The sequence below is a fragment of the Ovis aries genome, chromosome 7 (genome assembly GCF_016772045.2).
Source record: "Ovis aries strain OAR_USU_Benz2616 breed Rambouillet chromosome 7, ARS-UI_Ramb_v3.0, whole genome shotgun sequence".
NCBI lineage: Eukaryota > Metazoa > Chordata > Mammalia > Artiodactyla > Bovidae > Ovis > Ovis aries.
In genome coordinates, this window is record NC_056060.1 from 37,423,450 (window position 1) to 37,441,020 (window position 17,571).

The following is a 17,571-nucleotide window of genomic DNA, read 5'->3' on the forward strand; positions in this document are numbered from 1 at the left end:
TGAGTGTTTCTTTAGAGACTGAGAGAAATTTTGCTCAATCTCAGAAATAGAAGTTATGGCACTTCTGAATGGTTGGTATATTATTAGCCACTGGATATAGACATTGAGGCTGGCTTTGTTACTCTTATTTAAGAAGTTAAGAATTGAACACAGGTTATCATTAGTTATTAAACAGAATACTATGGTATTTTTGCTTCTAATTACATTTTTAGATTTATCATGTATTATCATTACTTGGTGTAATAAAATACATATTTCTGTAAGTCATCAAGCCCTGTTTTTGAAAGAATGAAGGATACAAAAAACCTTTCAATTAGAGAAAACAAACTAAAAAGTGCTTTGAATAGCTATTGCTAAAGCTTTTCCTCATTTTAATTTTTTAAAAAGATATATAGTCACATTTTATGTGATTAAACAGAAAATAGTTGAGTTTCCTTCCTTGATACCTTTAATTCTTTTATAAGCTTCAGTTCAGTCGCTCAGTCGTGTCCGACTCTTTGTGACCCCATGAATCACAGCATGCCAGGCCTCCCTGTCCTTTACCATCTTCCGGAGTTCACTCAGACTCACATCCATTGAGTCCGTGATGCCATTGAGTTGGTGATGCCATCCAGCCATCTCATCCTCTGTCGTCTCTTTCTCCTCCTGCCCCAATCCCTCCCAGCATCAGAGTCTTTTCCAATGAGTCAACTCTTCGCATGATGTGGCCAAAGTACTGGAGCTCCAGCTTTAGCATCATTCCCTCCAAAGAATACCCAGGGCCGATCTCCTTTAGAATGGACTGGTTGGATCTCCTTGCAGTCCAAGGGACTCTCAGGAGTCTTCTCCAACACCACAGTTCAAAAGCATCAATTCTTAGGTGCTCAGCTTTCTTCACATTCCGACTCTCACATCCATACATGACCACTGGAAAAACCATAGCCTTCACTAGACGGACCTTTGTTGGCAAAGTAATGTCTCTGCTTTTCAATATGCTGGTCATAACTTTCAATATGCTGGTCAATCTATGTTGGTCATAACTTTCCTTCCAAGGAGTAAGTGTCTTTTAATTTAATGGCTGCAGTCACCATCTGCAGTGATTTTGGATCCCCCCAAAATAAAGTCTGACACTGTTTCCACTGTTTTCCCATCTATTTCCCATGAAGTGATGGGACCAGATGCCATGATCTTCATTTTCTGAATGTTGAGCTTTAAGCCAACTTTTCCACTCTCCTCTTTCACTTTCATCAAGAGGCTCTTTAGCTCCTCTTCACTTTCTGCCATTAGGGAGGTATCATCTGCATATCTGAGGTTATTGATATATCTCCCAGCAATCTTGATTACAGCTTGTGCTTCTTCCAGCCCAGCGTTTCTCATGATGTACTCTGCATAGAAGTTAAATAAGCAGGGTGACAATATACAGCCTTGACGTACTCCTTTTCCTATTTGGAACCTGTCTATTGTTCCATGTCCAGTTCTAACTGTTGCTTCCTGACCTGCATATAGGTTTTCAAGAGGCAAGTGAAGTGGTCTGGTATTCCCATCTCTTGAAGAATTTTCCAGTGTATTGTGATCCACACAGTCAAAGGCTTTGGCATAGTCAATAAAGCAGAAATAGATGTTTTTCTGGAACTCTAGCTTTTTCTATGATCCAGCAGATGTTGGCAATTTGATCTCTGGTTTATAAGCTTGGATAGTACAATAAAGTAAATAAGACCTTAATGCTTAGTATGCATAGATGAAGAGATGAGAAAATGGGAAATAGACTGGAGATTTTCTCACTCTGTACTGCCTTTTCACTTGTGACAATAGATTTTGAGACTCTTGGGCTCTACTCTGTGCAAATGCACAGTGCCTTTGAAATTGTAATATGATAGTTATGAAAACTTTCACAACAACCAGTGGAAAACTCAACTAACATCAACCAAAATAGATTTTCTTTCTCCACTGAAAGTAAGTGTAGAGATATTTGACATATTTGTAAAATTTCTTGACTTTTCCCTTATGGCTGAAAAATGGTTGCCACAATTCCAAGTATGATATTTATACTCCAGAAAGGAATAAACTGATGAATAGACTAGTAGCAGCAGAGTTCCATTTGAATTTTATTTGTTTGCTTGCTTGTTTATTTTTGACTGTGCTGGGTCTTCATTGTTACATGAGGGTTTTCTCTAGTTGCAGCAAGGGGGGCTACTCTCTACTTGTGGTATGTTGACCTCGTTGTGGTGGCTTCTTTTCTCATGGAGCATGGGCTCTAGGGCACGTGGGCTCTCAGTTGTGGTGGTGCATGGGCTTAGTTGCCCCATGAATATGGAGTCTTCCCAGACCAGGGACTGAACCTGTATTCCTTACATTTGCAGGCAGACTCTTAATCACTGGACCACCAGGGAAGTTCCACTTGAATCTTGATGAGCAAAATTCTATTACATGGCTACTTTGAGCTAAGAGACAAGTACCTGTCTTTTCTCATTTCACAGTGGTGATGAACAAGAGAAACAGGATGCCAGTGAGTGTTGTGAATGGTTATTGCTTAATAATTGTATATAAAGTCACTTTCTAAATTTTAAGTTAGTTGCTCCTTCTAAATCAGATTAGAAACTCATTTAGGGCTGGTTATAATCCCTTCTTTTTCCCTACAAGAGTATCCAGCAAAATACATAGCATTATTATTTTAAATTTGTTGATATTTAAATGTTAGGATAAAAATAAGTACATTATTGGGTTTTGTTAAGTGTACACTCTTAATGGGACACACAAACTAATTTTATAAAATTCATTTAATGTAAATGTAATGTAACCTTACCAACCTGAATTCTAATCACAAAAGTATTTCCCTAAGTATTTTACTCAATAGATGAGAGTGGAGGTATACCCAGGTCCCAAGTCAATCTAAATGTTTTAGAATTGTATCAGAAATTAGATTACTAGTTCTATTAGTTTCTGTTGCTGAGTTGAGTAACAAATTTTATAATTTAGTGGCTTAAGACAGCACAAATTTCTTATCTCAGTTTCTGTGGACCAGTATTATGGGTAGATGCACCATCTGCTTATTATCCTCCCCTGTCGAGGATCTCACCAGGCTGAAATCAAGGTTTTGGCTAGACTACAATATCATCTGAGGTTCAAAGACCCTTTCTGAATTTACTTTTGGTGACAGAAATCAGCTTCTTGTTATAGGACTTAAGCTCCAGCTTACTTACATATTGTTGACCAGAAATGACACTTATTTCTTAGAGGTCATCCTCAGGACCTTGCCACATGGTCATTTTCACCTGCAGTTCACAGTATGGCTGTTAGCTTCTTCAAGGCCAGATGGAGCATATCTCTGCTGTACTGAATTACTTCAACTTCTAAAATCCCTCCATTCCTAATTTCTTTAAAGGGTTTGCCTGAGCAAGTCAGGCTCCCTTAGGATAATCTCCCTTCTAATTAATTTAAAGTCAGCTGATTAAAGGCTTTAATTACTTTTGCAAAATTTGTCAACTTTTATCATATTGCATAACCTGATCATAGGAGTGGTATTCTACCTTAAAGTATCATATTCACATGGCTTACCTGTGTGGGAGGGGCCTGGATTATACAGGACATTGACACTAGAGGGTGATAATCATAACGGTGGGGACCCTCTATAATTTGCCTTACCACACTGATCAAATTTCAGTATTGTATTTAATATTTTCAAGAACTAATTATGAATGATAGATTTAGAAAAAATAAAATAACATGTCAAATATATCTGAGGATCTAGAGAAGCCTCTCAAGTAATGTAGGGATTTATTCAGACATGGAATGTTTTTAATGTATGATAGGATCACCTTTATTGCAATCAGATTCAATTGTCAGAGTTGCTAACCACTATACCCACACCACCAAATGACATGTAAAACTTAGTGTGGTCCCTCTCACAAAGAAATTGCTCAGGTAATATTACCTGAAATTATTCTTTTTACTGATGGATTAAAATACATTTTCTTTTTTGGCACCGATGTGTCAGTTTGAAGGTTGGATGGCTAGTATTTTGTTAATTAAATAAGTATAAATTATGCTGTGTGGGTAAAATTGGATTTTGCAGAAAACTGCAAAATGATTTGACTTTTTGTCCTTCAAAGAGTGTCCAGAGAAATTGAACTGATTGCAAAGTGGCTAGGATTGAAAAGGTTTTATGTTGAAAAAAAAAAAAAGAGTTTATTCAAGGAATTCTTATGAATCATTCTTTTGTATCTTTTTTAGGGCATTGTATGATTGTTGCAATCACATTTATTCTCAGGAATCTCCCTTGCTCTTATGAACTTTCATTATCCGACACTCATTTCATCAGTTAAAATGAGATAGAAGCAGAAAATTGTGATAGCATTTGGGAAAAAGATATCTAACTGGTGATTTGATGATACCTATGTTTCTTAAAAGAATTTATGCAGAAAGAAAAAGAAACAAGTTGCAATTTATAGTGGAGAAAGTTATAACCTTGGAGTTCATCCTAACTCTACCCTAACTAATCCTGAGTATTTAGACAAATCTGACCTTTGAGAAAATTTGAGAAAAAATTATCTTTAATCTCCATTAAAGTATTAATATCTTAATAATACCATGTGATATCTATTAGAGAATAATTTCTAAATTTAATTAAATAAATGGAATGTGTATTAACATTTGTGTTCTTAATTTTATGTTGATTTTTACATGCATGAGATTTTTATGTTGTTTTTATATGTACAAATGTGATAAAGCTATGTTTTCATTCTTTAATTTGGTGAGTAAAAGAGCTAATTTTTGCTTCATATCTTTGTTGTTTTAGTTGCTAGCTTGTGCCTGACTCTTTTGCAATCCCATGGGCTGTAAAGGGTTTCTCAGGCAAGAATACTGGAGTGGGTTGCGATTTTCTCCTCCAGGGAATCTTTCTGACCCAGGGATCAAACCTGCATCTCCTGCATTGACAGGTGGATTCTTTACCACGGAGCCACCAGGGAAGCCCCACCCCATATCATTATGCGTACTTTAAAACAGTGAGTAAAACCAATGCACAGGGTTACAAAATAATGGAAATTTATTTAACTTTTTCTTACCTGTAAATGTTTACCTCATTAATCCTTTACCATGTCCACTGAAAGACCTATAAAAGGGAGGGCTAAGTAGTTGAAATTGAGTGGTGTATGTAAGGTATCTTACCTTTATAGAATTTTATCTATTTCTGGGATGTAACAATTCTTGGCTTTTATTTAAATTATGAGACCAAATTAAAATTACTTTTTATATATTGATGTGAAGATTCCATAAAAATCTTTTGCTTTCTACAACTAAAACTTTTTAATTATATATTTACCTTTAATTATATATTTACCTTTAATTTTATTTAAAACTAAAGTTTTAGTTTTTTAATTTTATTTTTGTTTTAGGTTTCAATGATTATACTATTTCAAACTCGAAAAAAATAAAACCCTTATTAATATATTTCCTACTGGGGTTCTATATAGAATATATACTCTACTAGTTTTCTCATCTTACAGAGAGAGAGATTTCTGATCACTGATCACTGGAATTTCAGTTAGATATACAGATATTCAGAGGAAGTCCAATTTAAGTTTTTTTTCCCCTAATTTCTTTATTACTTTGATTTATGGAACAGGTAGGATGCATGTGGAGAGTGTAGAGGTAGGAATATTCTTGTTTCACAAATGAAAACTTTCAAAGTTGCTTTCTTTGATTTCCCTGTGGTATACTTCTTTTCTTCAATTATGATTTTTTCTAACACTTTAATGTTCTTTGCCAAACCATTTGTAAACCCATGGTGATATTTATCAGATGACTTGAATAAGAAACCTTTATTCCATTCCTACTTCCGCCTCTGACTCTTTCAATGACCCTGAAAAATTAGTATTCCTCCTACTATCTCTCAAGGTAAAAAACCAAAACAACAAAAATATAAGAGGGATATTCTGAAGCTTAATTATAATTATGATTCATAATAAGATCCACTGAGATATTTCAAGAAAAGTTATTATACACAGGCAAAATATTATTATAAAACTCTCTTGAGTTTTACATTATTATTTACAGATTTCAGCAGAATTATGTTTTAGTTGTAGCTGTAGGGTCTCTGATGTTTTCCTATCAACTAAAGCTTTTATTCTCCATAGTAAATGTTTCTAAGCCGTGGTTTCCTTGAAGAAGAAAGTGCAGTAACTCAAAAGTGTCAAGTTGCATATATGAATTTTAAATTACCTTACCTTTACCATTATGTTGGGAAGAGTTTAAAGTTATTAAGGTATCTAACACATCTTAGATAGGTATAAGATGTAAGATAGAGTAAGACTACATAATTGTTTCATTTAAACCATCAAATACTTTCATTCTAACGGGGTGTTAAAGAGACTTGTTGAAGGCAACTTAGCTGTATTTTTTACATATTTCTTTATATGTAGCTTGGATTACAGAGTATAATATAGTGTCTAAGCATCTGGATTCTAGTGTAAGATTATCTGTGGACAGATCTTTGCTCTATCATATATAAGCTGTGTAACTTGGACCAACTTATAAAATACCTCAAAGTCCCCACTTATAAAATGGAGATAATAATAGAATGGGCTGTTAGATAAATGAAATAGTAGATACTAATGTTTAGCACATATAAGTGCTCAACAAGTACTAGCCTTTCCTACATAGCTGGTCTTGGCTCTATTTCTTTATGTCAGTACCTGTTAACTGTATGGAACAAGAACCCTATAGTGCCTTCTCAGGAAAGACTGCTCTCCCCATTTCATCTGCCTGTCTCTTGTTTGTAAAAAAGCTGTAGTCTTCCGTGCCTTCCCTGATCAAGAATTAATGATCGAAAGGATGTGAACATATGGTGACAAAACTGACAGTTTTAGTTGGGCCGGGAGAACTGGTATCAACTTAAACAATAAATAAGCAATATGGCAGTCACAGAATCTTTCGTTCCTTCCTGAAGTACATAGATAAGAGTATATTATGCATATTCCTGCAACTGTATTGCAATTACTAAAGCCTCCACCAAATGGTAACCATGAGCATGTAGCCTGCAGACGTGTTGCACCTGAGGATAGCAGTTTTAACCCTTGTGACAACACCCTGTTACCTCACCATCAAACAGAATTGTGCACTAACTGATCATACCTAGATAAATTCCTTCATTCACCTTGCCTTTAAAAATGCTTCTTGAAACCACTCAGAAGGTGCTTTTTTTTTTTTTTTCTGAACATTAGCTCCCCTGGACTCCTTGTCTTGCCCCTGAAGTAAGTGCTGCACTTTCCTTCACCACAGCTCAATGTCAGTAGATTGGCTTTACTGCATATGAGCTAGTAGACCCAAGTTTGGTTTGGTAACAATTTTATTAAAATTAGAGAGCTGTTTATTTTCATTCCTGGTTTCTTCTATATTTACAACAATGTGGATTGCTGACTGTTATAATTTTGGCTTTGTTCCTGCTTAAACTTCTTCCACGGAGTCTTCATTCATTACCTGAGCTCAATTTTTATATTTGTGGATTTAAATTATACTATTAAATCTAAAACCATCATCTAGACATTTATTAACAATAAAAATATAAGAAAAACTTATATCCATTGGGCATGTGTCAAGTAGAAGGAATATTTCCAAGTACCTTACATTCATTATTTTGTTTGCTTTTCAAGATAGCAATGTTTGTTACTGTTGTTGTTCAGTCGATGTCATGTCCAACTCTTTGTGACCCCAGGAACTGCAACATGCCAGACTTCCCTGTCCTTCATTATCTCCCTGAGTTTTCTCACACTCATGTCCATTGAGTCAATGATGCCATCCAGTGATATCATCCTCTGTTGTCCCCTTCTCCTCCTGCCTTCAATCTTGCCCAGCATTTGAGTATTTTCCAATGAGTTCATTTTTCACATCAAGTGGCCAAAGTACTGGAATTTCAGCTTCAGCATCAGTTGTTCCAATGAATATTCAGGGTTGATTTCCTTTAGGATTGACTGGTTTGATCTCCTTGCTGTCCAAAGGACTCTCAAGAGTCTTCTCTACCACCACAGTTTGAAAGCATTAGTTCTTCAGTACTTAGCCTTCTTTATGGTCCAACTCTCACATCCATACATGACCAGTGGAGAAACCATAGCTTTGACTATAGAGAACTTTGTCAGTAAAGTTATATGCTTTGAATATGCTGTCTAGGTTTGTCATAGCTCTTCTTCCAAGGAGCAAGCATCTTTTAATTTCATGGCTACAGTCACCATCTGCAGTGATTATGGAGCCCAAGAAAATCAAGTCTGTCACTGCTTCCACTTTTCCCCCATCTATTTCCCATGAAGTGATGAGACCAAACGCCATGATCTTAGTTTTCTGAATATTGAGCTTTAAGTCAGCTTTTTCACTCTCCTCTTTCAGTTTTATCAAGAGGCTTTTTAGTTCCTCTTCACTTTCTGCCATAAGGGTGGTGTCATCTGCATATCTGAGGTTATTGATATTTCTCCCGGCAATCTTGATTCCAGCTTGTGCTTCTTCCAGCTTCCAGTGGTAGCTTTTCAGTACATCTCATGATGTACTCTGCATATAAGTTAAATAAGCAGGGTGACAATATACAGCCTTGACATGTTCCTTTACCAATTTGGAAACAGTCCATTTTTTCCATGTCTGGTTCTAGCTGTTTCTTCTTTTCCTGCATACACATTTCTCAGGAGACAGGTGAGGTGGTCTGGTATTCCCATCTCTTGAAGAATTTTCCACAGTTTGTTTTGATCCACACAGTCAAAAGCTTTAGCATGATCAGTGAAGCAGAAGTAGATTTTTTTTGGCATTCCTTTGCTTTTTCTATGATCCAATGGATGATGGCAATTTGACCTCTGGTTCCTCTGCCTTTTCTCAATCCAACTTGTACATCTGAAAGTTCTCGGTTCCCATATTATTATTATCATTAACCCCATTTGTAAATAAAAACCAACTAAAATTAATAGAAATTGGCCAGACTACTTAAGCCTATAGACAGAGCTAGAGTTTCAGCTCATATTATCTATTGATAAAGCCCATAATAGAACCTCTAGACTCTATTTTCTTATATGTCACTCAAATGTCCATTACTTAAGAATATACAAAGTCACTTTTAAAAAAATCCCAATCTGAGCTCTTTCTAGCATTTATATTCCTTTTTAAATTAGTTTATTAATTTTATTTTTGGTTGTGCTGCATGTTTATTGCTGCATGTGAGCTTCTCTAGTTGCAGTGAGTGGGGGCTACTCTTTGTTGTGCGGTACAGGCTTCTCATTGTGGTAGCTTCTCTTATTGTGGAACACAGGCTCAGGTTTGCAGACTTTAGTAGTTGCAGAACAGGGGTTCATTAGTTGTGGCTCGCAGGCCCTAGAGCATGTGGCTTACAATTATTGTAGCACATGAACTTTAGTTTTCCACGGTGTGTGGAATTTTCCCAAATCAGAGATTAAACCCATGTTCCCTGCATTGGCAGGTGGATTCCCATCTACTCTACCAGCAGGGATGTCTCCTAACATATATATTTCTTATATTCCCATGATCAGTCCTACTTGGAATTCATGATTCTTTCTTGTAATTTACTTCTTTCCCTCATATTTGGTACTAGTTTTGTTCTCCCTTGGTAATATTTCCAGCTTAAAAATAAGTTTCTATGAGTTACCCACCAGTCCGCATTCCTGTGCAATTTTCTCTGCCACTACCCTGGCCTACACTTTCCTTTAAATGTCTGGATTACTGCCTTAATGCCATAATTATTCTCTCCTAGCTTCCACTTCCCCACATTACACTCCAATTTGTCATTTCCTAGCTATGTGACCCTAACAGATTAATTTATCTTCCAGTGTATCAATTTTAAAATATGGATAATAATATCTACCTAATAGGGTTGCTCTAGATTTCAAAACATAACATTAATGGATTTCCCTAATTTGGCCCAACTGTATCTGAACTATTTTAGTTCCTCAAGCAATCTTTTTTAGAAAGGCTAGTTGGGTTTTCCTTTGTCTTCTGAATCTTTATATCCAAGCCCTTGCAGTTCACTTAACCTAAGATGTCTGTCTCTTCCCCTCCTGATATCTAGTTTCTATGTGTGCATCAAGTTCCAGCTCAGGCCCCACTGTCTCATGGTCAGTAATTTTGGGATCACGTTAACATTTACATAGGTGTGAGACTGATGAGTGTCCCTTGTTTCACACTTTCTCAGTTATATTGTGTCTTACCTTTTATGCCTCACAATACCTAATTTAATGCTTCTTATTCAGGGGGTTGGTGGAGGGCATGGCAACGCATCCAGTCTTCTTGCCTGGAGAATCCGCGTGGACAGTGGAGCCTGGCGGGCTGAAGTCCATGGGGTCACAAAGAGTTGGATGTGGCTGAATGACTAAGCATGCACATACAGGGTTTAGTAAGCATTTAGTAACCATTTGTTGAATTATTTTGATTCTTAGATCAATTTCATTGTTACACAGTTTATTCCCAGGGGTTTATGCTGAAACCCAATGGAAAATGTCATTTTTTCCCACAGCTGCCACTCCTCACTTTTTTTATTGCGTTGTCATCATGAAGTATAAATCTCACCTCCAGCTACAAGAACAGTTCGATTTTTAAAGACTAATTAGAATTATTCCAATGTTATTGCCCAGTGGTTGGCTCAGAAATGGTGAATAAGCATATCAGGCTGAAGTTTGTCAGCGTGTGGCAGTCACCAGGTTTCCATAAGGGCAAACCCAGGTCTTTTATGTATCATTTAGGTCAGTGCGTTTCAGACTTGGTGTGCATCAGAATCATCTAGCAGATTTGTTAAAATACAGATTTCTGAACCTCATCCCTAGAATTTCTGGGGTCATAGATGAGGCCTAAGAATTCTCATTACTCTGCTAATTGGAAGATCACATTCCGAGGATCACTGGTTTGAAGCTTTGCTGCTGCAAGTGTGATCCACATACTAACAGCTTTGACCTCACTTGAGAGCTTGTTTGAAATTCAGGATTTTGAACCTGAAGACCTACTGAATCTGTATTTTCAATTTAACAAAATACCTGCCCAGGTGACCCACATGCACATTAAATTTCAGAAATACTAGTTTAGGGGGAGACACTTATTCTCCTGCTGGCTGTCCAAGAAGCAGATAACAGATTGCTATTGCTAGTCATCTTATGATCATAAGTGGAGCAAGCTTTTAGAAAAAGCTGGTGATAGAAAAGGCAGAGTGAAGCTATGGAAAACACTAGGTCCTTCACTGAAATTGTTAATCTGGGTTCACCTTTGTGCTACATAATAATTTTATTTTATTTTTTGTTCTTGAACAAAAAATTCCCCTTATTGTTAAGGGCATTTTAAGTTGAAATTTCTATTTCTTACATATTAACTATACAAGTCTCTGGCATGAAAAGTATTCATATACACTGCCTTGGATTAGTAAGACATCACTGTCATATTATCTAAAAGCTTATGAATTTATTTTCCAATAAACTGGTATATCAAAAGCACCAGTATCTGGTGACAGTAATTTGTGTTATTTTTAAAAAGTTAAAACTATTAATAGAATAGGAAGAAAAACACACAAGGGAAGATAATTTTCTTAGGCAGTTGAACAAATGTTGAAGGAAACAAGAAGGGAGAGGATTAAAGACAAAAATATTGCTTGAGGTGAATATAGCTAATCTCAGACTGTAAGCACAATTAATTGCACATTTCACCTGAGAGAAAGAAAAAAAATAATAATATCCATAACTACTTTTGAGTATTATCACACGCCAGACATTGTATTGTTTCTATACATAATTTAATACTGATTTATGACAGACAATATTGAAAACAGATGTATGTAATATGTATATATATATTTTTTTCAGTCACTCAGTCATGTCTGACTACTTGTGACCCCACGGACTCTACAGTCCATGGAATTCTCTAGGCTAGAATACTGGAGTGGATAGCCTTTCCCTTCTCCAGGGGATCTTCCCAACCCAGGGATTGAACCCAGGTCTCCTGCTTTGCAGGTGGATTTTTTGCCAGCTGAGCCACAAGGTAAGCTCAAGAATACTGGAGTGGGTAACCTATCCCTTCTCCAGTGAATATTCCCAACCCAGAAATCGAACTGGGATCTCCTGCATTGAAGGTGGATTATTTACCAACTGAGCTATCAGGGAAGCCAATATGTATAATACTCCTATTTTATTTATTAAGAATCAGAAGTTATGAAAAATTTAGTAACTTAGGTCAAACAAGTAGTACAGTATAGGACTGTACATCAGACATAAGTCTTCATTCCATAGAGTTGGTTATTTTCCATAAAGTAAGAATAAAGCTGAAGAGTTGGAATAGTCTAACTGTCCTCCTGGGAAATTTTCTCCTAGGAAAGTGATAAAGACAGTATAAGTTAGTTTTACGTACTTTCAGTTTTAAGGCATATTGATTATAAACCAATTTTTTCATATTTTAATGTATATAAGGTATTAAAACTAAGATAGGTATCCAATAACTGTTAATTTTCTCACATGAACAAGATCACCCCTATCTAATAAATCTCTCAATGGTCACACCAACAATTAAAAACTAAATAATAACGTCTAATTAATGTATTATTTACATATAAAATATCATCTGTTTTTTTAAATGTTAAAATATTCAGTAACAAATTTGGACTAAGTTAACAAATTAAAATAGTTACCCTCTAATTGACATATGAAAAGCTATGGTAAAATTGAGAATATTTTAACTATTTATGAACTTTTCTGTGTGTTCAATTACTGCTGGCATTAAGCCAAGAGAAAAATAAATATTGCCCTTCTTCAGCTTTAATTTTGAAATAATTTCAAAATTATAGAAGATTAATACACATGATTCCTATATGAAAATTCATTAATTCACCAGTTAATTTTTTGAGAGAGGATCTTGTGTTTAGTCAGATTGGTAGCTGGAGATGCTATTTCACTTCTCTGAGTTTTAGTTTGCAGCTCTGTACTATTAGGGAAAAATCTAACTTCTCTGAACTTTAATCATAAAGATGTCATAAGAATTAAAGGAGACATTATATTAAAAGCACCATCCTTCGAAAGTATCTTGCACAGTGTTGGTGATAAAAAAAAATGTAGCTTAAAAGAAGACAAATAGTATATGTTTAAATAATAGTTGTAGAATTCAGACTTTAACTTAAATGTATTGAAAGACAAACCACTTCTTGTATCCTTTTCAGGATGCATTTCATTGGGCCAGGAACAAAAAGGTCAATGTCATTTTGAAAATAAAGCATTTTGTATAAAGACAATCTATTTCATCGAATGATACAGTATTTATAATGCATGCTTTAATTATATATCTCATAACACAAATCAATAAAGCTGTATAGCTAGTAAGAAAAGAGTCAAGGTTTCAAGATAGACTTTTATATTATGGAAAAAAATTCTCTATTGACATATATAAAAAACATTAGTTTTAGATAAGAAGAAATTGCTTCATAATTTTCTTGTAAGTAAAAATTACCTCATGTCTATGTTTAAATCAACAATTATCTTAGAAAATTAATGTACTCAATAAATAACCTTTTTATTGATGAGAAATGATCCTAAGAGAATGCTTTGCCCCTGAAGTTTTTTCTCCTTTCATCCTAATTGCTCCTGTCCAATATGGACACACACGCAAAAATTAAGATCACTAAGACAAAGAGCGCTGCTCACAGCGCAGCTCGGCAAAGGCTAAGGTGTAACCCGCTACAGTGCTGCCCAACAGTGCACCCTGAAAGGGCTTCAGGATGAAAGACAGGATGAGGCATTTTGTGCTTTGGACAAGCAGACCCTTAGATACCTTAGGAAGAATTTTAATGACCTCAAGTTTTTGCATCTTCCCACAAAAAGGGCTTCACTGGTGGCTCAGATGGTAGAGTCTTCCTGAAGTGCTGGAGACCCGGGTTCAATCCCTGGGTTGGGAAGATCCCCTAGAGGAGGGCTTGGCAATCCACTCAAATATTCGTGCTTGGAAAATTCCAGGGACAGAGGTTCCTGGCAGGCTACAGTCCATGGGGTTGCAAAGAGTCAGACTTGACTGAGTGACTTCACTTTCTTTCTTTTCATTCATAAAAAAGCTCTAAAATTTTTGAGATATCTATTCTTTTTGATTAGCAGCAATCTTACCAAGATTCATGATTAACTGCATGTATTTCCTAGCTGAAAGTCACATATAAACTGGCTTTTCCCCTAGTTCTTCAGAGCAGTCACTCAGACTTAACTGAGTGACTGTCTTCTGGGCTCTAGTCCTGTGCTGAGGATTAAATCCTGAATACAACTTAAACTCAAAATTCTCATTTTGAATATTTTTCTTTTAAGTTGACATTAACATTTGCCCAACCACAGGTGGAACCAATGGCATGTCCTTCTGGAAGCACATGACTGCCTGTCCAAGCCAGCTTGTGATTCTCTTCTTTGAAAGCTTTTTGTTATATTATGATTTATAGTAAGAAATATACACTTGGCCTTTGATCTTTCCTGTGATAGGAGCAATGAAGGTGTCTTGTTATGTTAATGAGATGACTTTTGGAAAGTCTTTAGGTAGCCAAAGGATGAGGGCAGTTGGTAGGGGAAACAACCAACCCCATAATTAAAGAGTTGGAATATTTAGAAACAACCAAAATTATCTTCTCTTACCTTTGGTGCTCTCAGCCTCAGGAGAGAGGAGAAGAACTGGAGGTTGAATTGATTGCTTATAGCCAATGATTTAATCAGTTGTACTTATGCGATAAAGGCTCCATGAAACTGCAAAAAGGACCGTGGAGAGCTTCCGAGTTGGTGAAAAAGTGCCCGGCTGGAGAGGGCATGGAAGATTTTTTCCCTTTCCTACCTACCTTGCTGTTTGCATCTCTTCCACCTGGCTGTTCCTAAATTATATCCTTTTATAATAAAACAGAAATCTAGTTAGTAAACTTGCTCTGAGTTCTGTGAGCAGCTCTAGCAAATTAGTTGAGCCCGAGGAGGAAGGCATGGACACCTTTGATTTTTAGCCAATTGGTCAGAAGTACAGGCAACAACTTGGACTTGGAAGCAGGATAGGGGCAATCTTGTGCTACTGAGCACTTCACGTGTGGAATCTGATGCTCTCTTTAGTTAGATGGTGTCAGAATTGAGTTGAATTTTTAACACTATTCTGGTGCCAGAGAATTGCTTGGTGTTGTGTGGGAAGTGGGTAGGGGAATTAGATCCAGGAACTCAAAAGAATTCCAAAGAGTGGTTTGGTCTTGGATCAGAGCTTGTCCCATTTTATGATTTTTTTTAAGCTTTCTATGTTTAATGCTTTTCTCCCCAGTGACATCATTACTTTTTATGGAAACTGCCTTGCGCATGCATGTGGAAAGGTAAAGAATCTTCCTGTAATGCAGGAGACACAAGAGACATGGGTTCAATCCCTGGGTCAAGAAGATCCCCTGGAGAAGGAAATGGCAACTCACTCCAGTATTCCTGCCTGGAAAATTTCATGGACAGAGGAGCCTGGTGGGCTATATAGTCCATGGGGTCGCAGAGTCCGACACGACTGAACACACACACACAAACACATGCAAATCTTACTCTCATCACCTACCTGAGGTGTAAAGCAACCTCTTTTTGTCTCTACTTGTCTGATACTGAGTTAAACTGTGGCTAAATCTGACTTTATATTTTTAATGATTTGCCACCTCCAATTATTTTGAGATGGGCCTTTACTCATTCCTTATAGTGCAAGGGGTAGAAATGGGAGCAGAGGGCCTCAAGGTTCTTCTCCCCCTTTGGAGGAGATTCTTCACATGTGTTTTTCCTGCTAGTCTTACTGCCGCAGTAAATTTTCCCTCAGTTGGAATATCACTTTTGCCTATACATGATTACCTTCCCCTCCTGCTCAACTTGAAGCTCAAATTGTGACACCTCTCATTTGTGGCCCTCCTTTTACCTCCACCTGCACCTCTTTCCTAAAGCCTTTAAGTGCTCCCTTCCAAAATTGTCTTCAATCTTTTATTTTTAGACACTACCATGACTAAAATTTTTTTTAAAATTCATTGAGCTTTGAATATGCAGATATATTCATACTTGGAAAGTTTTTTGCTCTTTCTATCATCTTTCTCATAAGGATATCCAATGGACTTAAGGCTTCAGCAAAGCATGTCATTAATAAAATGTGTAGATAAATCACAAACTGGGAGAAAACATTTACAAACATGTATCTGATGAGGGACTCATATCCAGGCTATATTAAAAAAAATCTCTACAAGTCAATAATAATTATAATGCAAATGGTCATATAGAAAGAAATATTTGAGTAGACCCTTCTAAAAATATTTTGCTGCATAAAAATTGCATGAAAAAATTCTTAACAGGGAAATGCAAATAAAAAGTACAATGAGATATTGCTAACTGTTCATTTGGTTACTAAAGTTGGAAAACTGACAACACAAAATGTTGGCAAGGATGTGGAGCAAAAGTAATTTTCATTGATTGCTGGTGGGAGTGTAAAACAATCAAGTCTTTTTAGAACACATTTTGGCAATTTTTTTGCAGAAAAATTATACTACTACACTATGACCTATTTATTCCATACCTTGGTATTTGCTCAAAAGTAATGAAGACATGTCATAGAAAAATTGTACATGACTAATTATCAACTTTATTTATAATAGCTCAATGCTGGAAGTAACCCAAATAAACCATCAACAGTTAAATAGACAAATTCTGGTATGTGAATTTCAATAGAATAACATGCAGCAGTACAAATTAATGAACCAGAGACATATGATAAGATAAATGAATTTTTAAAACATGTTGAATAAAGAAGTGACTCCATTTATATATAATTCATATAGGCAGAATTAATCTGTGGTGATAGAAACCATGTTAGTGGTTGCCTTCAGGAGCAGAGCTTTATTGGAAAGTGAGATGAAATCTCTGGATTGATAGAAATGTTCTATTTCTTGATTGGGAAATTGATTACCTGAGTATAAACATTTGTCAAACTCATGCTACTCTTTTCTTAAGATACATGCATCTTATAATATTTAAGTTAACTTAAATAAAGCAAATTGTTGTTCATTTGCTCAGTTCTGACAGTTTGAGACCCCATGGACTGCAGCATGCCGGGCTTCCATGTCCTTCACCATCTCCCAGAGCTTGCACAAATTCATGTCCATTGAATCAGTGATGCCATCCAACCATCTCATTCTCTGTCATCCCCTTCTCCTCCCACCTTCAATCTTTCCCAGTGTCAGGGTCTTTTCTAATGAGTCAACTCTTCACATCAGGTGGCCAAAGTATTGGAGCTTCAGCTTCATCATCAGTTATTCCAATGAATATTCTTTGTTTAATATGTGAATAGATTTTCCCATAACTTTAGTTCCTAAGGTTAGATGTACATATTAAAATTAGCTTGACATTCTTAGAAAAATAATTTGTGACATTTCACTGACCAAATGGCATATCTCATGTTGTGGGTATCTATGCAAATTTTAAAGAAAGATTTTATCAATTAGATTTCTCTGGCTTTCTCTTTCCTTACTGTCTTCCAATGTAACCCTTTCTGATGTAGAACTGGACCAGCTAGAGAAAACATGATAAGTATAGATAAGTCAAATAAAGTTTGTCTTAAAATCTCTACCCTTACTTT